The 27070-nt window shown below is 47.2% G+C and overlaps 1 protein-coding gene across 6 annotated transcripts in view; it reads right to left on the minus strand.

Annotated features, from left to right (window-relative positions):
• The window catches only part of IL1R1 (interleukin 1 receptor type 1), a 58916-nt gene extending 39685 nt beyond the window's left edge, over positions 1–19231 (minus strand). For all 6 annotated transcript variants that reach the window (XM_010959085.3, XM_074354712.1, XM_045519660.2 and 3 more), the window contains exon 1: positions 18897–19231. The gene's annotated coding sequence lies outside the window, so the exon portion shown is untranslated. The remainder of the gene's footprint in view (positions 1–18896) is intronic.
• Positions 19232–27070: the final 7839 nt, after the last annotated feature.

The following is a 27070-nucleotide window of genomic DNA, read 5'->3' on the forward strand; positions in this document are numbered from 1 at the left end:
ACTGAAGCTTTATGAGACATAAACTTCTAATGGGAAGTCACTTTGGAATTGGGACTTTTCTGGTAAAGAGTGGGTCAATAGTTCTGGCTAAAAGAATACATACACTAGTCGCCCCAGCTGATAAGTTCCTCATTCCGAAAACACCAACCAAAACCGCATTTAAAAAGCAGGGATTTTTCTGCACAAACAAGTCTAAACATCTCAGGCGGGAAGTGCACAAAGAACGTGGTCTCCATGTGCTCGGCTGGTGAAGTTAGTCAGTACCACAGAGGACTCTCAGGCACTGAAATCTGAACAGCACTCAAAGATGGTAAAGGGCTTCCAGAAAACAAAACGTTGGTTTGCGACCAGAAGTTTCCCAACACACCTTACGCAAACTCAGAAATGTAATCATTGCCGTGCTAAACTGGTTCTGTCCCTCTTCGTTTTTCATTGTTAAAAAGTTTTACACAAACTTGAATCACTTCCTGCCTTCATAACTGCAATATCTCTTTCCCGCTCTTCCCACACTACTAAACTCCAAATCACCCCTGCCAAAGAAATTCCCCTCCTCGTTGCCAAATAGGCATCGCAAGCCATGAATGTCACTTGCACACGTGCGCGCACACACACGTGTGCATGTACACACATGCAAACACGTTCCTACCCTACCAGTGCTTCACAGCGTGAGTCACCATCTAGTTATTGTATATATTCCCTCGCGATCTTGTTTATTACCTACTATTTCCACTAGAATGTGTGCACCATGAGGGTAGGGTTTCGATCTGTTTTATTCACTGTTACGTTACCATTGTCTAGGAGGAAGCCTTACACGTGGTAAATACATTTTAACTCAGGTAATGAATAAATGAACCAGTCATTTAACTCCACCCATTGAAAGCCCTTGGATGTGATCTCAGGATTTTTCATCTCCTCCGTTTCATAATACTTTCTCTTCCTTTCCCAGCTCTTTTCCATGCCATCTTTGTTTCACCTCGCCATGCGCTACCCATAAACATGCACGTCTTGAGTTTCAGCTGGACAACTTCCCTGTACTGGATCCTTCTAAAAGCAGGCGGGGAGCTGACTCAGCCAATGGGACTTCGAGGGATGGAGACCTGGGCACAGTGTTTCTCACCCTTGACAAAGTGGAGGAACCAGCAGAGCAGAGAAAGCTCAAGTTCGAATCACCCGTCCACCATCTCCAGGTCTGCTGCTGTCACGGGCTCAGAGGAGGAATGTGTGTGGGAGCTGAGACCAGCTACTCCCAGTCACAGCTTGCCTCCTGGGCTGGGGGAAAAGCTGACACTGTTGATACTACGCACTGAAACACAGCTCCTTCAGACCCAGCCACTGGTCCCAGACGTGGGAAGGGAACCTCGTGAATCAGACCGAGGGGTGCCTGGATCAGAGGGCCCCACAGCTGGCTGTGCATCTGTTCCTACCGCCTGAGCAGAATCTCTACAGGTGGTGCCTGGGAATCTGCATGTTTAAAGAGCTCTCAGCTGCTCCTCAGACCAACACATGGTGACCAGCAAGCCAAGAAGGCCACTAATGGCCCTTCCAATCCATGACTATGAGACCATGAGACCTCCAGACAGGTGAGACATGCCCCAGGGGAGTTTTAAGTATGGCTGGAGGTGCTTTGGTTTGCCTGTGTGTGGGAGGGTGCCTTGTTTGGGGCTCCTGGGGGTCCTGCAATACTCAAGACAGCATCGCACAGCAGATTGCCCCCCACACTACAACACTTCAGAGACCCCATCAGACCTGAGTGCATGTGAAATCTGAGCCCGGAGCACGACTCCATTTTTCAAAACAACAGAAAGTATTTTTTGTAGTGTTTTTATATATACATTTTTTAATTTTCCAGAAATGCAGCCACCATAAAAAAAATTGAAGGGACGAAGAACTCTATTTTTTCTGAAACTTTAAGGAAGGTTTTTTGCCACGGGATAAAGCACATCACTGAAGGCTACGCCACTCATGATATCTGACTTCACTGCATGTGCCTGCGGCTTCTGATGGCCCCTTCTGTCTCCCAGCTCATCTGTTTCCACGGATGTCCATGTTGAACCATGTGTGGAATAACTTTCATTTCCCCTTTGCATCATACTTAGTGTAATGTAGTTACATGCTTAATATAACATGTAGGTAGGTGAGGTTATCAATGAATCTCATTATAGGATAGTAAAGGGAATGTTATAATATATGTATTAAGAAAAAGACCATTAAGTCTATTGAAGCTGAGAACCCTGTCCTAAACCTCCTGACTCATCCCTCGGAGCAAAGCGACTAGTTGGAGAGGAAGACGCTGTTTTCTTTGGCTCGTCCCTGCGTCTGCTTGTTCGTCCTTGACCTGATCCCATCCCTCCTCCAGGGTTTGTGATGTCCTCAGTTATCAGCCTTCCAGCAGAAGCATTTCAAATTCCGAATCTTGTAGCATTCCAAGTATCACAAGAAAGGTCTTTTTCCACAGACCAGCCCCAGGGAGACCCTCTCAGCTTTGCTCACCTTTCCTTTTGAAGCACAGATGATGTGAGCTTTCCCTTTAGAACTTGTTTTTATTAACATGAGCTCTCCTTTGACATTGTGTAGCCAACACTGCAAGAAGGGCTTGGCCCACCATACTGGCTGACACTCCTGGGCAATAAATACCCCAGTGGGGCTGGATGCTCTCACATCTGGGGCTCCTCCCTTTTAAATGTCTCCCTTATCCCCAACCTTCACCTCACTGTGTGCCGCCATGTACACTCTGGCCTCTCAGCGTGACTTAACTCCAAGCGCATCCTCGTGACTGGTCTCAACGCAAGTCAGAAACTCTTCACTTCCTCGGGAAGCCCAGACCAAGAAACAGTAATGAGGTTACAAAGACCTATGACCAAGGGGGAAAGAAGGCATTGTTTGTGCCAGACTAGATCCCTGGCCTGTGAGTTTACACCAAGGACTTCACGGGGGGAGTTATGTCCTGTCCTTCATTTAACAAATATTTACCCAGTGAAATGTGTGCCTGGAGCTGAGCACTCACTCAACACACACTCACACAACATACACGACCAGCAAAACACACACACAAAATATGCACATGCCACAAACACAACACACACAGAACAGTTATAACACAGAATATTTACAGACAAAGCATGCACTCATACAACACACACAACACACTCAGTCACACAACACACAATATACACACACAACACACACAAAAAGCACACATCATACAACACACACACACACACACACACACACATTAAAGTCTCCTTGCTGAAATGTTTTCACCCGCCAGCCCCCAGGACAGAGACGCAGGCTGATGGAGCCAACCGAGCAGGTGAAAGGTGAGCACGTGGAGGTGGGGAAGGGAAGCCTTGAGAACCCGGGGAGGGTCTCTGATGGAGCCCTCTCGGGACGACACCGTTTGTCCATCTGTGTCCCCGCAGGAGCCACCATGGGCTCTGAGGAGGGATTTACGACCAGGAGAATAGCTGACAGCCGAAATCCGCCCACATGACCAGGAGCTAGCCATCTGCACTCATTACGTCATCTCTCTAAGATGCTCCAGACTCCGTCCCTGCGAGGCCCAGGGGCCGTCTGGTGCCAGGTGCACCTGCGTCTCTCAGCACCTGGCACTTCAGTGACGGTTACAATCGCATCACGCGATGGTGTCGTCAAGGTTTCCCTTCCAGAAGTTAGTCTGATGCAGTTAAGTTTAAACGATAACCTGTCAGTGGCACGAAACTTATTGTCCAATTCTCCGCGGATCAAAGGAAGTGCAATCTGGTTTCCATGGTGAGGATCCCAGCGTCACATAACAGCACCAAGCGTTTCGAGAGGGAAAACCCTGCGTGGGCAAAGGCACTCCTCCGAAGTGCGGTACGGAGATTATGTGTTAACTAGACGTGCGTGAATTATTGAAAAAAAGGTCCAGTCTAACTTCAGCACGAAGTTATGACGGCTTTAACTTTTACCCTCCAGTAAATACACTCTTTGCTCCTAGGTGAGCTGTAAACTTATTTTGAGCAATTTTTAAAGAATATACATATATTTCTTTCCTTGATTCTTTCCAAACACATTCTTTATCATGATTGTGATGGAAAACACCTAAGAGATAGTTTTGGCACTTCTTCAAAGACTCGATATAAATGACAGTAACTCTTAAAACTCAAGTGCTCAGACAGAGTCAGTAATTTCTGCCCAGCAGCGCCCCGCACACAAGCGCTCTTTCCGACAAACCCCATATTACACACCCCCACGGGGCCATGCAGACTTGGACAAACATTTAAACAAGCAACAGGCTGCCTCAAGTCCTTTCTGGAACAAGGTGAAGCTCACCTAAATAAATAAACAAGCAGGGAACCTGCCGGAAGAAAGGATGGAGACGCAAAGACAGCTCTGTGAGTGCAGAACTGACTGAAGTAAAATGTTGGCAGCTGTCTAAAGACCTGGGAAGTCGGAGGTAACTAACAATAATGTATGCAAACACTTTCTTTTGTGATGTCTACAGGAGAGCTAGCCACAGACATGTGTGCTGGCCGTGCCGCAAACCTGCATGCTGGGGACTCCAAACCTGTGTGCTGGGGACGCCACAAACACATGTGCCTGGGGACGCTGCAAACCTGCGCGCTGGGGACGCCACAGGCAGCGTTAAATCATAGACAGGAGAGGCCCAAGGTGCCTCCAGCTCTCCCCTTTCCAGTTGGGCTTTTCAGTTTCAGTTCCCCACTTGTCACCTGGAGGTGACAGAGCCCACCTGGCCAGAATGGTGAACACACAGGGGAAGTGCTTATAGTGGTATTTGGCAGGTTCTTTGTGTTGTTTTGGGGTCCCAAAGACAGGTGGGGAAGGTGCTATGATTTGAAGTGTAGAGTAAGGTTGCCTCCCCAATCCCACACTGGACCTGTGGTTTGATGAGAAAAGGTACAGCTATGGGACAATACTGCCCAATATTTAAAGCTAAGACCTTTCAGTATTTTACTTCCTGACTTTGTCACATATCTAAGATTCATATGGAGAGGAGCGTTACCTTTAAAATTGTTTTTTTCCTTCCTCCTTTAACATTAGATTCTTTGAAACTAGGTCAAACACACACTGCGGTGGAATGATGCATTAACGGGAGAGTAGTGAGAAGCAGAACTGAGAAACTATAGATATGCAAATCTTATCTAGAAAAATGTTAGCCTTGTCATAAAGAAAACCCTAGGACCAATCACAGAAAGCCTGCTAAGATGATTTCACCTGTTACTTCCAACGTGGGAAAAAGTGAACCCAAGAGTTTTCAGGACAATAACCATCTGTCCTGTGTGGAGAGGGGTGCGGGGAAGAGCACGGATCCTCTAATGTGGCCGACGCAATGCAAAGCATTCAATAAAGGCTTTTTAAACTGAATCACTAATTATGAGAGAAATGTAAATCAACACTACAGTGAGTTATCACCTCACACTGATCAGAAAGGCTAATGTTAAAAAATCCACAAACGATAAATGCTGAAGAAACGGAGAGGTTGTGGAGAAAAGAGAGCCCTCCAGCACTGCTGGTGAGAATGTAATTTGGTGCAGCCACTATGGAAAACAGTATGGAGATTCCTCAAAAAACTAAAAATAGGTTTACCATGTGATCCAGCAATCCCACTCCTGGGCATATATCTGGAGAAAACTCTAATTTGAAAAGATACATGCACCCCAATGTTCACAGCAGCACTATTTACAACAGCCAAGACATGGAAGCAACCTAAATGTCCTTCAACAGATGACTGGATAAAGATAATGTGGTATATATATACACAATGGAATACTATTCAGTCATAAAAAAGAATGAAACAATGCCATTTGCAGCAACGTGGATAGACCTAGAGATTACCATACTAAATAAAATAAGTCAAAGATAGACAAAAACTATGATATCACTTAAATGTGGCTTCTATAAAAAAATGACATAAATGTGGAATCTATAAAAACATGACACAAATGAACTTATTTACAAAACAGAAAGAGGCTTACAGACATAGAACATGAACTTATGGTTACCCAAGGAGAAAGGGTGGGGAGAAGGATAAATTAGGAGTTTGGGATTAACAGATTCAAACTACTATATATAAAATAGATAAACAAGGTCCTACTGTACAGCACAGGGAGCTACATTCAATACCTTGTAATGGCCTGTAATGAAAAAGAATATGAAAAGGAATGTACGTGTGTATAACTGAATCATTGTGCTGTACACTAGAAATTAACACAACATTGTAAATCAACTATAGTTCAATAAAAATACTTTTTAAAATTGAGGTATAATTGACATATGAGATCAGTTTCGGGTGCACAACATAACGATCAGATATTTGTATATATTTCAAAGCAATCACAGCAAATCTAGTGAACATCTATTACCACTCACAGTTCCAAATTTCTCTTCCTACGATAAGAACTTGTAAGATCGAATCTCTTAGCAATTTTCAGATACACAACACAGTATTCTTAACTGCGGTCATCGTGCTGTTTGTTACATTCCCCAGGACTTACTTATTTTATAACTGGAACCTTGTACTTTTTGACCCTCTTCACCCAGTTCATCCCTCCCACCCTCTGCCTCTGGTAACCACCAATCTGTTCCATCTACGAGATTATTTAAAATCAGACTTAGACAAAGTGATCCGATTAGAGGGAAATTGCTCTCTCTCCCCTCCCCTTTTAGGCTAAATCACTCACAGCACTTTCCCATAAATAAAATTCTCAAAATACCCTGAAGAGCAGTCAGATGCAATGAAATGAATTCAGAAACATCCCTGGCAGGAGTGTGTTGGCCCTTTTGTGCTCCAACCTGGCTGACCTTTCCATTTTATTTTTGTATTTTGAAAAAGAAGGGGAAAAAAGCAGTCACCATATTTACTTGAGTCAACGTGGCCAAAAAATAAAGTAAATACCGTGCAAACCGTCAAACCTCTAAATGGCCACACGATCTTTTTTCTATTCAGGGTTTCACTCTTACTACTTGAGACAACGAGGTTATGTGTGTGGGAAGAGGGGAGGCTCTCAAATGTCTCCCTCAGGAGGACTGGAAGGAAGAAAAGAAGCGTGAGAAGGGAGACAAAAGGAGACACGAATAAGGTAACAACCAGGAAAAGTCTGAACCGCCCTAAGGCTACAACACACCCACCTCCTGGCTGTGAAACTGACCTAGGTCACCCACGTGGGCTTTCTTCCCCACCTTGTCAAAAGAGAGGCTTAGCTCAAACCACACTTTCCTTCTAAAGCATCCGGATTAGCTGGATAAGTAGTGTTGGGCAAGCTCCTACTTGACCTTTGCTTCATTCTTGGCCCTCAGAACCCACCATGCAGGGCTCCCCACTCCTCCGGATGAAGCCCAGACCCCCTCACTCTCAGTTCCAGGCCCAACCAGCCTCCCTCGACTCCACCTTTCTCAGCAAAAGCCCCTCCTCTCCTGGATGTTTCTTGGCTGCATCTTCTTGCCAGTTTCCCCAATCTTTCCTTATACTCAGAATGTCATCCTTCCTCCTCCAGTGAAGTCCTCCTCCTCCCAGGCCCATCCTCAATACTGTACCCTCCTTCCAGAGGGTGTTCTAGGATTTTGCCACCCCTCCAGCCAGGGTACGGGGCCATCTCCACCTCCTCTGAGCCCTTGGCTTCACCTCCCTGTCTCTGGTGCCCCTGGCACCCCGGACTCTGTCTTGCCGAGTTCTTCTTTCCCTGACACTCACTCAAATGCTTAAAGGCGCCTTCCCTAACCGACCATGGCTTGAGCAGAGCAGCTGTTTAAATCTCTGCCAAATGAATGAAAGAGGCTGCATTTACACTACTTACACCCACCATCCCTCAGAAAATTCAAACCACACTGACAGGACAGAGAGCCCGTGATCTTCGTCCAGGGACAAGGTTTTCTGGGAAACAGCCCTAAATTCCCCTAGCAGAAGGATTTGGCAGTCACTCAGGACAGCCTGGTTCTAGCCAGCTTTTTGTTTACTTGGGCAATTTACAGAAATGATGGCTGTCTGCTTTGTGGGTCAGTGGTTCTCAAGCCACATTATACCAGCTGCACCCAGAGAGGTTTCTAAAATGCCTCTACCCAGGCTGCATCCCAGATCAATGATACCAGGGCCTCTGGGATGGGGCCAGGCACCAGCAGCTCTTAAGGCTCCCCAGGTGATTCTAATATACAGCCGGGATGGACAGACACTGGTCCAGACCACAGAGGGTGATCAAATTTAACAGACGTTTGTTCTGTTTGTGTGTAGCTGGGTGGGTCCCCCTAAAGCAGCCATACAGTCTTCTACACTGACCAGGCAGACAGGGGCCAGGCAGAGCAGGAGAGTCCAGATTCATGGGCTTATTCACCCACAGCAGGTTTCCCTAGGACAATAAATCATGCTCCGGACATCAATTCCAGACTAAAGGAAGTGCCTGTCTCCAACCACCCCCGCACCACTCCCCCTGCATTTTTCACTTTCCTATGAACCTAGTCACATTACCTTACAAAATTTCTTAAACATTTCAACCGGGAAAAAGAATTTTAGAATTCTGATCTCGCAGTTAAATAAATCTCAGAATCTGAGGTTGATGAGAACTATTTGAGCACGGTGAGGGATGGCAGGTGTGACTTCCCACATTATTACAAAAGCGAAAATATGAGTCAGCTCAGTAACCCACTGTGTTCATCTAGAGAAATGCTTAAAACCTTAAGGGAAATTTATTCAAAAGAGGTTGTCATGGCAAGTATCACATGAGATTTTTTTCAATCAATAGTTCGAAGTGTACCCACCACGGCACCACTGACTGTAATCACGTATTTTCTCTCCAGGAAAGAAATCCTGTGAATCTTTGCATATCGTTTTACAGATTATTCTTTTTATTTGTTGGTTTTCCAGCTTAACTGAAATATAATTACATACAATGTTGCGTAAGTTTGAGGTACTCAGTGCATTGATCTGATACGGTTTTATACTGCCAAAGGGTGATCACCACGGCGTTAGCTAACACCTTCATCCCATCACGTAATTACCACTTTTTTGTGGTGAGAACATTTAAGAGCTACTCTCTTATCAACTTTCAAGTGTATAAAATACAATATATTAGCTACAATCCCCATGCTGCACATTAGACCCCCTGACCTGTTCATCTTGTAACTGGAAGTTTGTACGCTTTGACCAACATCTCCCCATCTCCCCCACCTGCTTCCCCAAGCCCTGGTAACCACCATTCTAGTCTCTGTTTCTCTGAGTCGGGCTTTTTTGGGATTCCACATATAAGTGATATCATACAGTATTTGTCTTTCTCAGTCTGCTTATCTCAGCCTAATGCCCTCAAGTTTTAGTCATGTTGTTGCAAAACACAGGACTTCCCTCTTTCTCATGGCTGAATAATATTCACTGCATGGCCAGCATACACCACATCTTCTGTATCCATTCACCTGTTGACAAACACTTTAGGTTGTTTCGTCTCTTGGCTATTGTAAAGAACGCGGCAATGAACACGAGAGTGTAGATACCTCTTTGAGATACTGATTCCACTCCCTTTGGATATATACCCAGAAGCGGGACTGCTGGATCAGACGGGTACTTCTACCTCTAATTTTTTGAAGAGCCTCCATCCTGTTCTCCACAGTGGCTGCACCAGTTTACATCCCCACCAACAGTGCACCAGGGTTCCCTGTTCTCCACGCCCTCGCAGCCCTCGTTCTCTGTTCCCTTTCTGAGGTACAGACTGTTCTTAACAGATGGATAGTATGATCTGTGAAGCCAGGTTTCTCCCACCTATTTCAGGCAGAGTCCGTTTAATCCTTCCAGAGATATACCTGCTGAGTCCCTACTATGCTTGAATCTTTATGTTATTATATATATTTTATTTGCATTAATTTTAGCTCAAATAATATCTATTCTCCATTTCACAGGCTAGAAAATAACCCTGGCACAGAATGCCTTTCTTACAAAAACAGAGCACGGGCAGTGTCTGTAAAGCACCCAGACGTTGCCGGGAGGAGATGGATGGTGGCCAAGCCTGGTTCATTCAGGAAATGGAGCGCCAGCTCCGTTGTCACCTGCAGAGGAGGATGGCTGCAAATCAGCCTGGAGCAGAGAGCAGAGGGCCAGCAAGTGAAACTGCAGGTCATCAAAGGCCTGAGAAAGTTGTCCCAGGATTTCCAGTCATGTGCTCTCTCACTAGGTCTAGGAGTAGAATGAGGGAAGCCACATCCATCTTTGGGGTTGGAATGTGTTGGTTTTGCAGCCATGTTGGAATATGTTGTCGGCATAAATGGCTGAGCGGACACAGTCGAAGAAGAAGGGACTCCTTGTCAAGAGGTTCAGCATGTTTAGAAAAAAGGCAGGAGGATAATGTATAAGTGGGTCCGCTTCCAATAATTTCCCCTCAAGTGATTAAAAAGAGGCAAACCTCCACTCGCCAAGTTCTAGAGCAACGTCGTCATTCACTCGTTCATTGATTCTGGGCATGTCTGAAGCCTTCAGGCATCAAACTTGCTCAAGTCCTCACTGAAATGTTAATCTCTAAAGCTAAACATATGGTTGTCATGGCCAGATTGAACACAGATATAGGAAAACCAAGAGCCTCAAAAATCGATGAATCCTAAAACATTGATTTCCATTATGATCAGCACAGACGCCAATCCAAGTATTATAAATATGTTTCTGGGCTTCTGTAAGTATTCCTCCGGTTGCCTCCTTTACCTCTTTATTGTCATCACTTGACAGCCCCGACTCCCACCCCAGGGTGTGTTGGTTTGGGCCACTCTGTCTGGTCTGAGCACCTGGAACGCACTGGTGGAGTCCCTTCTCCTCGGGAGCAAACCCCACCCTCCTCTCCCTGAACCAGGAGGCCAGGCTCCCTGAGCTGTTAACTGATCTCACAGCCGTCCCATTCCCAGCCAGGTGTTCCTGCCTCCATGGAAACCTGCATCCCTGAACACGTCTTCTGGGCCGACAGTTCCTGAGGCCTTCGTCCCAGACAAACACACACACACACACTAACCCCCACCCTGCTCTGGCCACAAATGACCAGTTGTGCCCTAGAGACGGTCCTGAGAGATTGACCAACAATACTTGGCCTCAGTCCCCTGTTTCTTCACAAGATGGAAGCTCCTCTGGGCTCAGAGCACCCAAGGTTGTGCTCCTGTCCACATCCCTTTGCAGGGCGCTGCCAGTGCTGGGCTCCGAGGCCAAGCAGCCCATAAAAATGGGCCAGAGGGGCCAGAGTGAAAGAGGATGGGGGCAGAGCAAGATCTCTCCTCAGCCCCTCCCCACCACAGTGATAAGGCTGAGGACTTCTGCTCTATTTGGAAGCACAGAGAGCCGTGGCCTTGGGGTCAGGGGCCAGTCCCAGCTCTCGCCTTTGCCCACCCCGTGGCCTAGAGGAAACCTCTTGACTTAACCTCTAAAGTTAGAATGAACACCCTCCAAAGAAGGATGCAAGGGGAGCCTGAGCCCCGCGCTGGCTCCCAGCACCGAGCAGGCCCCGGCGGGGTCTGCAAGGCCCCCGATCTCATCTGGAGCCAGAAGGGTCTGGGCCTGTCCGCTGCCCCCTTCCTGCCTTCCTTTTGATTCTGTCTCGAAACTGGGCTGTAAGCCACTGTTCACTTTCTCCATCTCTGTCTTCCCTCCCACCTCCTCCCCTTCTCGTCACTGGCAGGACCTGGCACGGGGCTCAGGCCAGACTTGGGCACTCAACGACCACTTTTCAAAATGGTCAGTCGACTTAGTCATGCATGAGATAATGTGCAAGAACGCCCTTTGTACACTGAGTTTCATTTCCAGGAGAGGTAGAGTGCAGTTTTGTGGAATGTCCTCATGGCTGTGTTTAGGCAAAGCTCTTGTCACTTGTCACACACACGGGAATTCAGGGCTGGGCAGGAAACTGCAGCATCCTGAGTGCCAGCCCTGTGCCAAAGGTCACCCTGGCCCCTATTGATCTGTCACAGCAAATACAATGATGTCCCCCGGTGCTTGGGCGTAGAAACTGGGTGTCCCTAATATCATGCAGGTGAGCAGGTGAGCAGGTGAGCATCTGCGGTCTGCAAGGTAAGATTACACGCGCTCTGGTGCCATCTCCTCACCCTGTGACTGGGGAACTCGGAATAAACCCAGACTCCTTACCGGGGCCCCACCTCTGTCTCCGCCAGTGATGACCCTGCCTCCGTCTCCAAGCTCCCCTCCCTCTCACTCACTTGGCAAAGACCGTCTTCTGCCCCCAAACAGGGCTCAAATGCCACTGTCCCCCCTGCCTCTGACCTCCCCCTCTTCACCAGGGAGCCCCCTCATCAGGTGATAGAGACCCAGCCCCTGAGCCATGTCTCAGCAGCCGTCTGTGTCTTTCATGGTACTTACCCTTACGAGCACACCTCCAGCTGTCCCAGGCTGCTTTCATGACCCTCGGGGGCAGCAACCAGACTGCCCTCCCTGACTTTGGCAGCCCATGGCTGGACACCCCCAATGCCTCCAAAACCTATCGTTATAATCACAGCTGGTTCTAAAACAATCTCGAGGCCACCACATACCTATGAGAATGGCCAAGGATGTGGAGCAACAGGAACCCGCATTTGCTGCTGGTGGCCGCACGAAAAGGGGCAACTGCTTTGGAAGACAGTCTGACGGTTTCTTACAAAACTGAACATACACTTACTGTACGATCCAGTAATCACACTCCTTGGTATTTACACAAAGGAGTCGAAAACTTATATCCAGACAAAAATCTGCAGGTGGATGTTTATAGAAGCTTTATGAATAATTACCAAAACTTGGAAGCAACCAAGACACCATCCAGTAGGTGAATGGATAAACCAGCTGTGGTACATCTGAACAATGGAGTATCATTCAATGCCGAAAAGAAATCAGCTATGAAGCCATGAAAAGACATGGGGAAACCTTAAATGCATATTACTAAATGAAAGAAGCCAGTCTAAGGCTGTGTAATGTATCATTCCAAAGTCTAAAAAAACAAAATCTCATTATGATGTGAAAAATTCAAAAACACACTGAGCTAACCTCTTCCCCTATAAGATAACCAAAGTTAAAAAAAAAAACAAAAAAAACAGTTTGCTAGTATACCGCGTTGCACATGGAGAAACATTCTCTCAAACATTCCTGGCAGAGGTTATAACTAGCATAACCTGGTGGGAGGTGGCCGAGCAGTTCTGAAATATACACCACATCACAAATGCACACAGCCTTTGACCCAGGAGTTTCACTTCTAGGAATTCGGCCAACAAACACACTTGAGAGCACTTCTGCAAAATGACACAGCCAAGGCTGTTTGTTGTTCATTGCAACATTGGTTCTAACAGCAAAAGACTGCAAACAACTTAAAAGTCACCAAAAGGCGAAAAGTCGGCTTGTGAGATGTGGATTTGGAACAAGGTGTGAAAGAGTGCGCTTGATTGCTGTGTGTGATGGCTGATTTCATGTCTCAACCAGACCGGGCCACGGGACGCCCAGATCGCTGGTTAAACGTTGCTTCTGGGTGTGTCTGTGAGGAGGTTTCTGGAAGAGGTGGGCACCTGAACTGGTGGACTGAGTAAGGCAATGGCCCTCACTCGTGTGGGTGGGCTCCCTCCAATCCTTTGTGGGCTTAAATAGAGCAAAAAGACGGAAGGAGGCTGAACTCAATCTGCCTGATCGCATGAGCTGGGACATCGATCTTCTCCTGGCCTTGGCGGTCCTGGTTCTTAGATCTTCGAGCTGGACAGCAGGCTACAGCATTGCTTACCGGCTCTCAAGCCATCTAACCACCTGCCTTCCTGGGTCTACGGCTCGTAGACGGCAGATCCTGGAACTTCTCACCTCCACGATGACATGAACCCACTCACACCTTATAATGACTCTCTTCCTAGATAGACAGATACGGACAGACAGCTGGACACATACATAACCAAGAGGAAATTGACATATGCATATGTCTCCTATCGGTTCTGCGTTGCTGGAGAACCCCGATGAATGCAGTGTGAAAGAGACGGAAGGAACAATTAACAACGGTCATCCACCGGTGAGAAAGAGGGAAAGACTTCACTGAATCACCATTTAAAAGCCCTTTAAAGTGTGAGTTAGCTATTCAAAAGCCCACAACCTATGTGTTCTTTAAAAAAAAATAGTTACATTCTAAAATCTTACTGAAAAGTTTAACAGAAAAATAAGTCAAGTACTATGTATTAAATTGTATTCTTATTTCAATTATATTCTTATCCCCTTTTTGTAAGAGGAGCAACTAAGCAAGGAGAAGCTGGGTAAGCTGCCTAGAAGAAAAGGAAGCTGGCCCCCACTCCCAAGCTACAGCTCGCCGCGCTCCCTCCCAGCCTCCCTGGAGACAGTCTTAGGGCATCCTTGGTGCAGAGGAGGGCTCCATGGAAAGGAAGCATAAGGAAAGTGTCCCCGCCTGTTTTAAACACTCATCACGTCTAGGTTGAGATAATAAACTGAATGATCCTGCCGGGGAGTATCTGGCCTGAAAATCCACCTGGGTCCCATTTTGCCTTGGCCCACAAAGAATCAGAGACTGAGGCTGAGGGCCCCCCTCACCCCTGATGGAGGAGATGACCCAGCTGAGGTTCCCGGCTTGACACGTCCAAGTGCAGCAGAGCTGGACTCTCAGCACCTTGGAGCAGCACCCACGTGGCACGTGGACTAGGGGCTAATCCCCTTGGTGTGGACTGATGGCTGTCTCAGCACTGGCCGGCTCCTTCAGTCACTCACTGAACTTCTCCCAGCCTCCAACTGTTTGGTCCTAGAGCTGGAGTAATGATACCAGTCTTGCGAGGTTGTGAGAAAGATAAGACATTCAATAGATGTGAAGAAGCCAGAACGGCGCACAACCCTTCATGGGGACTCATGGCAGTGGCTACACACCCAGGTAAACAGCACAGCCATCATCAGCCTTCCAAACACCACCATCAATGTCCCTAAGGTTCACCAACCCATGGACTCTAGAGTCAAATGGAGTCATGAATCCCAGCGATGCACTAAGCACTTCGGGCAAATCACTTCCCTGGGCTTCCGCTTCTTAATCTGCAAAGTAAGATAATAAGACTGCCTCACGCATGGGGCACTTAGAACCAGGTCCCACACGTAGCAAGTGCTGTATCCGTTACTGGCCACCATCATTCCTTATTCAATACCAGGTTCAAACCATTGCGTGCACTTGGTGCTGATCTTATCAGCCAACCTCTGAGCCGAGGGTCAGAGTGGAACTCTGTGCCCCCTGTAAAGCTTTTCATTCTCATGCCAAGTCCCTGGGACTTGCATCCACAGAAGCTGCCTTCTGCACTTTCCTGGTTCTGCCCTCCTTTTGTATTCATTTGCTTTACATCCATCGAGAACTTTAAAGGTTTACTTGCTAGAGACAGAAACCAACCTACATTAAACAAATAAAACAATCAATGTGCCCCAGAAAAGCTCCAGTTTTAACCCCTCTGTGATTCCTTTTGGGGAAGTTCAGTTCCCTGCAGAGTTAGGTTAATATGTTCCTAGCTCCCTTCCACTGACTCATTCAAGAAATATTTATTGAGTGCCCCACAGGGTGTCAGACCTCAAACCAGGCTCCGGAGAGAGAAACACAGAAAACCAGCCCCTGCCTTTGCGAAGCTCTCACTGGGGATCAGTGCAAAGCGAGTGGCCAGTGACAACGCAATTTGAGAATGACATATTACCCTACATGCAAATGAGATCAATAAGCAACAAAATGCACCCCATTTTTAACCTAAAGTGCATCCCTGTGCTGGAACACAGCCCTCGCTGCTTACCCTAAGAGCCAAGTCTGTTCATGTGTGACTAAAGCATTGTGCTGTACCACAGAAGCTGACACAGCATTGTAAACTGACTATATACTTCAGTAAAAATATATATATCCAAAAATCCAACAACAAGCAACCAACCAAACAAAGAAACAAAAACCCCAAGAAATACGTAGTCACACACACACAGCTTTCCAAGCTGAGAATCGGGAAGACACTGCTGACACTTCCGCAGGCCACCCTCCAAAAACCGGATGCTTTATAAGGTGAAAATATAAACCAATTTCATTTTAACAACAATCGTAATAGTACCATCTGCCTTTTTTACCTTTTTTTCTACTTAAAGAACTGGCCGCTAGCTCTTCTCTTTCTGCTCCCAGGACGATCCTGTGGTGGGGGGAGTGGGAAGTCAATCCTTATCTCTAAATTTTATAGATAAAAAAGAGATAAGCTCATAAGGACTGAGATTTGCCCGAGATGTTTCCAAAGGTAAGAAGTCAGAGCAAAGCCATCTGATTTCCTCGCACTCTCAGCAGAGTCGCTGAAGGACAGCAAATGAGGTCAAAGACCTCAGAAATTAGGTTGGCAATAGTTACTGGAACTGAGGATTGATTTGATAATGAGTAACCAAAAAAAAAAAAAAAAATCAAGAAGCTAAACCCAAAGGGGCAGAAGAGGAAGCCAGAAACTTTCACAGAGAGTGTCCTTAAAGCAAATTGAGACAACAAAATACTCTTTGCCAGTTATCAGATTAATACACTTTTTTTTTTTCAAATGACTTAAAAAAAAAAAACACCCCAATGCTGGTGGAAGTGTGGGAAGCCGGCGTTCATTCATACTGTTCATTTGGGCCAGGGGGTGTGTACATGAATAGATTAATTTAGTAACAGAATCAAGAGCTTCAAATCTGCTCACGCCTCTGGGAATTTCTTCCAAGGAAATAATCAGGAAGAGATGCATAGGTTTGCCTACAAGGATGTTAGTTTTGGTAACGTTCATAAGGAAAAAGGAAAAAATCAAATCTCTAACATGATTTAACAAGTCACCTCTGTGATGTGATTAAAAAGCTTTTGGAGAGGGGGAGGGTAGAGCTCAGGGGCAGAGCGCATGCTTGTCCTACACAAGGTCCTGGGTTCAATCCCCGGCACCATCATTAAAAAAATAATAATAAAACAAAATTAGATTTATTTTTAAAGAAGAATATACAAAAAGCTTTTGTAGAAAGACATTCTTGAGCATGGCAAGTCGGCTCACAAGGTATCACTGAAAGGGAAAAGCAGGTCATAAAACAGCGCGTACCAACACACATGTGCTCAGAGAATTGATACCCACCAAAGTAGGGTCGGGACTCATCTCACTGTTAAAGGCTGTAGTTTAGAAATGAACTTGAGCCACTCCGGGACCCTGCCTGTGGAGTTTCTCTCCCAAGCAAGTGGACAGTGCCCAAAAGGGCTTGTGAGTGAAATGACTGAAAACTGGATGCTGGGCAGAGACAGGCCATAAGCATCTGTTCAAATTCATCGCCACTCCTAGGAAGATCAAATGCATCTCAAGAAATGTCCCTACTGCTTCCAGACAGTCTCCTCCCTCTCCCAGCGGGTCCCCACAGATCCGCGCGCTCACAGTGAACACAAACCTCCCCTCGGCCTCCAGCCGCCTGGGGGCGGACCCCGAGAGTCGCCCCGGCAGCCGGGCCCTAGCTGCCGGTTTCAGAACTTCCTCCCCGCATCCAGCTCTTCGCACCCTCACAGCCGCGAGGCAAACGCGCAGAGGGAGTTTTAAGCTGAACTGAATTGCTTGGTAAACCTCACTGGGCCCTCATTTTTGCTTTCCTTTTTCCTTTCTTGACTGTCTCGGATTCTGTACTGTTTTCTTATTCTCTCACACAACAACACTATTGATAAGATGTATGGAGGACTAGGGTGTCCACTAAGAAGCACAGGGCAGACTCACATAGAAAACAAACTTACGGTTACCGGACAGGAGATGGGTGGGAAGGGATAAATTGGGAGTTCGAGATTTGCAGAGACTGACCACTATGTATAAAAGAAACAGCAAGGTCCTACTGTACAACACAGGGAACTATATTCAATACCTGTAGTAACCTATAATGAAAAAGAATATGAAAAGAGACATATGTATATATATGTATGACTGAAGCATGATGCTGTACACCGGAAGTTGACACCACATTGTAAACTGACTACACTTCAATTAAAAAAAATGAAAAAAAAAGAAAGAAAGAAACACAGGGCGATGTTGAATTATCCCCTTGAAAGCCCTCCAGTCTCCCTTACAGCTACAGGTGTAACACTTGCAAAGCCTCTGAAAAAACATGCTCAAGCTTTTAAGATTACATCCTGAGCTCTTACGGCAGGACGCATGTACAAGTCTTGTCAATACAATATATTATTGTTTTAAATGCAACCGACGGAGTCTGTTTATAGTCATGCAATGCCTTCAGCCAAGCATGGGACCAGATTACGCATGTCCAAAACTGCAGATGCATAAAGGGGAAGCATAAACCTTAATCCTGACATCTGCTACAGCTGATGGACTTTACATACAATATCCTTCACTTTAACCCCACCCTTAGCAAAAATCATGTAACCATCAATGGCTTCCAGGCAGTATCTATTTATAAAATATACCTACCACGTGTTCCCTAGTTAATTCTCCATAGACTGAAACACACATAGCCACGTGATTGTGTGTGTGTGTGTGTGTGGTAGCTTGTGACTTTCTTCAAGTAGGGGAGCAGCATGACCAGATTTGCTTTTTTTAATTCTGTTCTCCAGCAATTTATTTTTTAAATGTGTTTATTTACTTGGTGGGGGGAGGAATCAGGTTACTTATTTATGTATTTTAATGGAGGGACTGGGGATTGAACCCAGGACCCTGTGCATGCTAAGCATGTGCTCTACCCCGAGCTAGACACCCCCGAACAGTGATCTTTTAACAGGACTCGCAGAATATATCTTAGGGTTAAATATGCCTACAGAGCCACAAAACTGCAAGAAATCCTTCAAATCTCATTTCACCAAACAGCAGAACATCATCTGTCCTGTCAGAGTCCGTGGGTCCCTTCTAAATACTTCATCAGTGTATAATTAATCAAAGGGGAAAGGAGTCAAAAAAAGACAGAAACAAAAACCCAAAGTGCAAATAAATCATCTTACCGTCTCCTCTCCTCATGGCTGGAGCTTTGGGGAGGGCAGGTCCCCGGGAGCTGGTAACTCAGGGTCAGCCTGCTGGGTTTTTTCCCCAAGTGAAGCCAGTCACTGAGTGGATGGTGGTTCTTAAAAACAAAAGTGCATTTCAACGCCTGCCCTGGATGGAGATGCTAATGGCTTTTTTCTTTTTCTGAAGAGCTCGGGGTCTGGCCCGCGCAGCACAGCACGAGAGTGACGCATCACATCTTGTCAGATGCCCCAGCGGCACCGAGGCTGAGAGGAGAAAGTGGGCTCCTGGTGACGCCCGTGAGGGCTTTAATCCTCAGCAGTGACACATGCGGGGACTATGAACGGGAAACTCAGAGCCGGCAGGCAGCCAGCTGCAATGAGAAAACGTGCCAAGCCCTTTCACAATCCCACACTCTTCACTGAACATTCACTTCTAACATTTCACAGGCTGGGTCTCTCTCCTCCAATGACTGTGCTCGAAACCTGGGCAAGGCTGGCCCACGTGCGCGTCCAGCCTGTCACAGTTCCCGGCAGCAAGGTCCGGCCAGTCAAGGCCAGGCCTGGGGTCTCCTACCCGCTCCCTCTTCTGCCCACCCCACCCCCGTCCCCCCAAGCCTCTGGAAATGACATCCACAGACAGGAGCTCCCAGCGATGCTGCAGGACCCTTAATTCAGGGCATTTCATGTTTCAGCTGCAGGACCTCTTCCCGATGGGCCTACCGTCCCTGCCACATGCCTGGTGGACCCTGCGAGGCTCTGTTCTCAGCATCCTGGAGGTGAGGAGGCCCACTGGTCCCCTCTGGGCTCAAAGATGCAGCAGGGCAGCGGGCATTCAGGGGGAGGGGGCCGTACCCAGAGCCTCCTGCTTGTGGCGGCCTGATCCATCCACCAAAGATGGTGCCACCGAACCCTTCTTAGTTCCCTCCTGGCCCCTCCCACATTCAGATTCATGTTCTCAACACAACACAGGTTTAGCCCAGCACAGGACTCCTCAAAAACCTGCAGCACGAGGACAGAAATGGCCAAAACTACTGTGGCATCGAAGGCCCTCCCGCAGCTGCCTCTGAGTACCTTTCCACCTGGTCCCCTCTGCCCTTTAGAAGAACCCTCCGTGCCAACCCAGATGGGCCACCGCTGAGCCCAGAAGACCATATCCAACCGGTGCTTGCACGTGCTCTGCAGACAGCCTCCTGCCACGAGCTCCCCTTATCCTCTTAAATGTGATGCCGTCACATGCACAACACTCCCCTCCTCTCTGTCCCCTCCCACACTTCCGGTCTTCACCACGTCCGCCTGAGCATACCCCCTCCTGCATCCTGGGGTGATGCTCCCTGCTCTGAACCCTCATCTTCTCTCGGTAATAATAGAGTGGGCACTTCTGGTGTGTCAGGCCCTTTCCTAGGAAATTTAAATTATTTAAACCCATTTTACAGATGAGGCAATTGAGGCAGGAAAAAGGCAAGTACTTTCCCCCAGATCCCTTAGCCAAGCAGGGTGGAGCCGGGTGGACCCAATGTGGCATTGCTCTGGAGTCTTTCCAGGGACCCATGCTGTTTACTTGGGAACAGGAATTATGCACGCAGGGAGCGAGCAATTTCCTCGCACACCTCGTTATCCTTTCCAGAGAGTGTCCCAGATTGCCTTCCCATTTCAGACAATTACCAAATCGCCGTGATTAACTGACAGATTAATGAGCTTTAATTGAGAGACCAAATGTTCCACTTGAGCCATGGACAGGGATTTCAACATTAGGAATAAGCAGAATGGTTTTGAGGTTAAGGCGACACCATTCCCGTAGAGGCTTCACTGACATTTTTAATATACCTATAACAGGAGTGTTCAGGCCGAGACCATCTGGTGGGTCAGCAGATTGCTAACGACACAACCTCACTGAAGCAGCTGGGGGAACTTTCCACCACTCCTCCAATGTGGAGCAGCCATGAGGCTCGGGGGGACCAACTCCACCCTCAGATCCAGGGGCAGCCTCACTGGTCTGAGCCAACCAGGGTCACCCCACCCCTCCTTCCAAAGAGATTGAGGACGGGGGCACCCCCGGGCAGCACACAGCATCCTCTGGACTCGCAGAAAGCACAGAGGTGGGCCAGTCAGAGAAAGGCTCAGGGCTTCTACCTGCACTGGCCTCAGGATGGCTGCCACAGGTACTCCTTTTAAGACAAGGAGGCAAACAAGCTTGAGGATGAACCCCACACACAAGGGAGGGGTTTCCAGAGAAAGTGCTAGAAACTGATCCAACCCATATCATCTCTGGATGGTTCAGGCACGAGAGCCAAAGTATCCTTTTTGGTGTTTTTAAGCCATGTCAGTCGAGCTGGGTTTTCTGTTACCTGGGACCAAAAGTGTCCTGAAAAACACAGGCTCCCGCAGCAGAGATCGGGGCGGGGGGGGGGGGGGCGGGTAGCCAGAGGGAGGCACATCTTGGGGAGGAGTCTGCCCTCCTTTTCCTCTGCCCAGGCCGCTCCTCCTGCCCCTTTCCCCACCCCACCCCGACCCTCTTCCCCTCCTCCCTTCTCTCACTTCAGTCTCCATCCCTGATTCTCTCCCTTCTCCTGCTCTTCCTCTTGTCATTCACCCTCATTTGATCTTTCCTGGAAAACCAGCAGAGAGCTCTGAGTGGAGAAGAGGCGGGAAAGGAGACCGGAGAGGCCGCTGTGGGGGGCTGCAGCTCTCAGGCCGAAGCCCTCCCCTGAGCCTTCCTCCTGCTCTTAGACACACACCAGCGCCTCCGGGCTGCCCACCAGGTGCTAGTCACATTGCTCGGTGAATGACATGTCGCTGAAGAGATGCTTCTGGCCTCCCACGGGGTGCAAGACTCTCTCTGCGCTCTTTGGAAAAACCAAAAAAGAGTCAGGAAGACCCAGCTTTTGGCCCCAAGAAGGTTACTGCCCAGTAGATGGGGAAGCTGTGCACAAGACCCTAATGGGCTCAACTCACCATCGGTGTTTGCCTCCCAAAACAGGAGTTTGTGACTCCATTGTTTTCTAATCAGTTTAGCTTAATTATTATCATTACTGAGCATCTAGGGGAGAGGAAAGATTTCATTTCCAGGATTTTTCTCTCTTTTCCACTCTAGACGACTTCTTCCTTCCTGCTGCCTGCTTGCAGCAAGGAGAAACACAGACACAGACACACACACACACACACACACACTCTCCTGGCTGCGTTTTGCAAGTTGCTTAGTCCCCCACAGAGTTCAGGAAAAACAAACAGTCAAAGCAGGCAGTGGAATCTCAATACCAGAAGTTAATGGAAAATCTCCAAACTCCAGGGTGCCTGAGGAAGGCTGGAGCACAGAACTCACTGAGCCAAGCCCAGGGCTTTTACTGTCAACACTCTCAGAAGTTGCAATTATGACACGATTTTATCAGCGACATGGGCTTTGCAGAATTACAGAATGTCTGTATTTACACTTCAGAAGTCAGAAATAGCTCAAATATTTTCCCCGGGAATATTTTTATGGAAAAGTTTAGAATGGATCCGCACTGAAGAATATCTTTAATGTGGTTGTAACCTGTGTGTTCCCTGTGTTTCCTTAGTCCACATGGAGTCCGGGGGTTCCCTACACATCACAGCTGATGAGAAGGGAGAATGGGAAGAAGCATGTAAAATACGTGTGTGCACGTGTGTGCCTGTGTGCAAGCGTGTCCAGTCCTGGAATCTGAGCTTGCCTCTCCTTAAGGGTGGTAAACCTCTGTTTTCCTAGGTCCAGCAATTTTGCAATTAATTTTGTAATTAAACAGACACCCCTGGGTCCCAGGAGACCTGGGTGAAAAAGCCTGCTGGCTTTTAGTATGTGGCTTTGGGGAAATCATTTCCCCTCTCTGGAATGCAGCTTCTACATCTGGAAAAAAAAAATACAGTATAGTCTAAATCCTTGCAACACAACGTGTGGCTGTGGGCCAAAGGCATCACCAGGGAACATGCTAGAATTGCAGAATCTCAGGCCCAGAACGACTGAATCAGAATCAGCATTTTAACAAGATTCCCCGCACGACTCCGTGCACTTTGAAGTTTGCGGAGCCCTGGTCTAAATGATCTCCAGCGGCACGTCCTGTTAGTTTCACTCTTGTCCCTTTCGGCTGGAGAGTTAACACGCCGCGCCCAGTGGCTGCCTTATGACCTTGTGGTTGTGCCCTGGGAGAATCCGGCCCGATCCTTGCAGGCTGATTTCACTCCTGTTCCGGGCAATGACACATAAACAAATCAGATCATCTCCATGATTCGCCCAGAACTCGAAGTCACACTGTGTCTTCCAACTTCCTTCCAAGCCTCTCAGGAGAATGCCATCCCTTCATGCTTCATACCTCCAGGCTGCTCCCACAGCCATCACTGGGCTTGAGGCGTTTTGCAAACACGAATTAGTGAACAGGAAAGACTCTGGATGAATTCTTGCAGTGACAGTCTTTTGGCGCTTAACGAAGCCACGATTGCTAAGAAAAAGCATGAACTGACTAAGAATGAACCAAGTCTGGTGAAGCTCACTTAATCATCTGCTGGATGGGGTTGGAGGTGGGGAGATTAGGCAGAATCCTGAGAAGTTAATGAGTCAGGAGCTCACGAAAGCATTTTAAACCTCTTTCTTGTGAGAAAGTTGAAGAATGAAGTTCGTAAAGATGGGTATGTTCATAGACACCCATCCTCCGTGACAAATGGGTTAATCTGAAGAGCAGTCAGCAGTGGAAAACCTCGGGCACCCCACTTGGTCCCTCCCAGGAAAGTGGCAGCCAGGCTGGGGGTGGACAAGGTCGCGGTCACTCTCCAGGTGTAGCAAGTCAAGAGCAGAGGAGGTGGGGTGGTTGGAAGGGATACACTTTCCCACCAAAAAAAGCAAATTCAAGATTAGAAAGCAAAACTGAAATCTGAAGCCAAAATAATTACCAACTGAGCCTTACAAAAAGAACCAGAGAGTGTGAAGGTGGATCCTGGTAACATTCCCCGGGGGCCATGCATGCAGGGAGGACGGGGCCACGAAGCCAAACGAGAGGCTGGGAAGGCAGCTGGGAGCTGCAGGGAGACTTCCTACAGCAATGAGGGCACAGCTGACCCCAGGATGGGGGCCTGGAGTCAGAATGGACTGTGAATCCACTGAGTGAGCTAATCAGGACCCCAGCAGGTCCCGCTGTGATGGAACCACAGGCCAAGTCTAACAATACGACATTTAACAGAGACAAAGCTAAAACCCGACGCTGACTTCCCAAAACTAATTGGGTAAGCACAGAACAAGGCACACGAAAAGCAAAGCCCACTGGTGGAAGACAAAACCAGACAGAAGCCAGGTTCTTGACTGACTGAGGTGTGCTCTGTGGACCCTAAGTGTCATCAGAGACTGCACGTATAAGCCTGATCTCCACTGCCAGGGAGGGCAGTCACTCCTGAGAGGGTCCTCCCGCACAGGGTTTTCCATAAGTTCCCCCATCATGATGCTCAGAGAAAATGCTGGCAAGGACTGCTCGTGGCCAGAGAAGGCCAGCCAGGCCGGCCTGCCCGCCCATAGGCCGAGGGGATTGGTATCTGCACACCCGGAAGCCATCAGGGGCCAAGGGACCCCGCCCCGAAGATGGAACCAGGACCCTGGGTTAGACAGTTCCGGAGGACTGCTTAAGAAAGATCTTTGTAGCAACAGAGCTGCCAGCAACGGAACACGCCCCATCCACAGAGGGTGTGTTTGCCGCATCCCGGAAGTGCTCCGACCAAGGCCACCTGGGTGGGCGTGTGCATCCACCAGGACTCCCTCCCCCGTCTCTGCTTGTTCCTCTGAGTCAGGGCTCAGCTTGTGGGTTGTCTTGTGTTGTTTTTGTCTTGCTCTCATGGCACATCCGTGTGCTAAGAAGGGCACTTTCTCATTGCTATTCATGTGTTGAAATAGGGGGCTAGGGCCAGCAGGGACAGATCCAAGACCGGAGTTCAGATCTACAAATTTCAGCGCCCTTCCTGGTTTATGCTACCCCAGGGCCTAGCCGTGGGTTTCTGTGAACTTTGGGTGCAGGTTTTAGTTCTTCCAGTGAATGAGGAAGTCATTGTTTTTAATAAGGTAAGATGATATATTTATTAAGTGTCAGGTTCTAAATATGAGTCATGCCCCAATAAATGTGCCCAACTCACTGTGTCGCTAAACTTTAGGTGAAAACATTGTCTTCAGCGGTTCTCTGACCGAGTTAACTATGTCAATAAATTTGTAGGACGGTTCAAAAGTTTCTGATTAGTATAGATTTTTAAAAATATTTTCTTATAAAAAATATAACCATAACACAGAAGATAGGGAAAAAGAGAAGATTTAAACATTCTTCCTGATCTTGGCATTTTGGAATATTTCCATCTACTCTTTTTTTTCTATGCACACACATCTTTGTAATCTCTTTCGATTTGACATTACATCACAAGTGGATTTTTTAAGCTATTACGTGACTTTTGTAGGTACCATGCAGTATGTATCACCTCCTATTCTGACCCATGATGCCTTCTTCACACTTAACTCCTTCTGTGGTTTTTATTTGACATTTAAAAAGAAAAAAAAGGTTTTATCCACACACTACATTTTAAAAGTCTAGATGGATACCACCTCCACGACACTCACAGTGGCTGTTTGGGGAGGAAGGACTTGTTCATAATATAGGCTTGATTTCATCTTTCTGTTCTTCCAAAAATACTATAGACATTTTATCAGAAGTATATGCATTCTTTTGAATAGAAACTTGTAAAAATATCTATAGAATATGACACAGAAGACTCAGAGACTACAAACTGAACACTCGTGTGTTCCTGCCCCTTTTGTAGCTGATACACAAAGGGCCCCCAAGCACCACCACGTCCAGGCCAAGGACATCAACAGGTCATGTTGATTCGCGTAACTTGAACAGCCGTTATCATCAAATGCGTGGGGAGAGGTGTGTGTGTGTGTGGTTGCGTGTGTGTGTGTATGAGGGAACAGTCTGCTACCACTCTGCTAAATAAAATACTTATCCTAGGAAATATGCTTCCGCGTGTCTCCACTGCTGGGCCTTATAGCTGTCTCTTTGGAAATCAATCAAGTATAAAGATTGTGTCACCTCTATCCTTTTTAGTACAAATGCAGCATCTTCTCACACACAGACACAGTGACCTACATTCACAGGGCCAAGTCACATATTCTTACCTCTGATGAACAAACGCAGTCATTTCCGAGATTCAGTATCCAGTAACACGGAACCTCCTCGAATGTTGGTGGTGACCAGTTAATAAATAGCTTTTTTCTGGGTAACCGAAATTGATCAGTCACCCCATCACAGAGCATACATTATCTTGCGCAAGGGTTTAAACGTGTGTTTGTTTTATCCAGTTGTCATTTTGTTTTGTTGCACCAGAGTTTTACAGGGTTTTGCTAGCTTTCTCGAAAAGATGAGCCAGATTGGTGGCATTTTCTTTTCTGTCTCTTAAAATGACGGTTCTTTTATTTTATTTTTTAATTTAACATTTCACTCACTACCCCTCCTTCACCACCTGCAACCATCACCCACCCTAGGAAGTCTGAGCCACAGGAATCTAAATCCAGACAAATGTTCTACAATGAGTTACTTGAATTGCCAACAAGTCCATCACACCAAATATTATTTTCTCATCAACCTCTTAGTGAATGAAAGGTGGGAACCAGTTCATATTCTGCCTCTCACTTCAAAATGCTCTCACTCTAGGCAGCATTTGTATGGAGCTTTGGTTTATGTATAGAGTTGTCTCCCTTTCTGGGCTGACTTTCCTTTTCTAAGTGCATCTTAGCAAGGGGGAGGGTAGAGCTCGGTGGGAAAGCATGTGCCTAGCAGGCAGGATATCCGGGGCTCAATCCCCCGTCCTCTCATTAAAAAAGTAAATAAATAACCTAATTACCTCCCCCTCCAAAAAATAAAAGAATATGTCCAAGCGCATCTCAGCAAAATTTCACTTGATCCTGAATGAATAGCCTATTGACAAGAGACGTTACTCTTTTACTACAAAAGAAAAAAGCATCGTCTTGGGGCTGGGGCATGGAAAACCACCTTGGAAACCCCCTCTCTCCACCCTTTCAGTCTCAGGCATTAGCTGGGACTTCAGCCTCCTCTGGCTTCCCTCTCGTCCACCCTGATGTGCAGAAAAACCCCTCCTCTAATGAGCAAAGGCCCCACTGCTAAGGGGGTTACTAGCAC

Source organism: Camelus bactrianus, chromosome 28, assembly GCF_048773025.1.
Source record: "Camelus bactrianus isolate YW-2024 breed Bactrian camel chromosome 28, ASM4877302v1, whole genome shotgun sequence".
Classification (NCBI taxonomy): Eukaryota; Metazoa; Chordata; class Mammalia; order Artiodactyla; family Camelidae; genus Camelus; species Camelus bactrianus.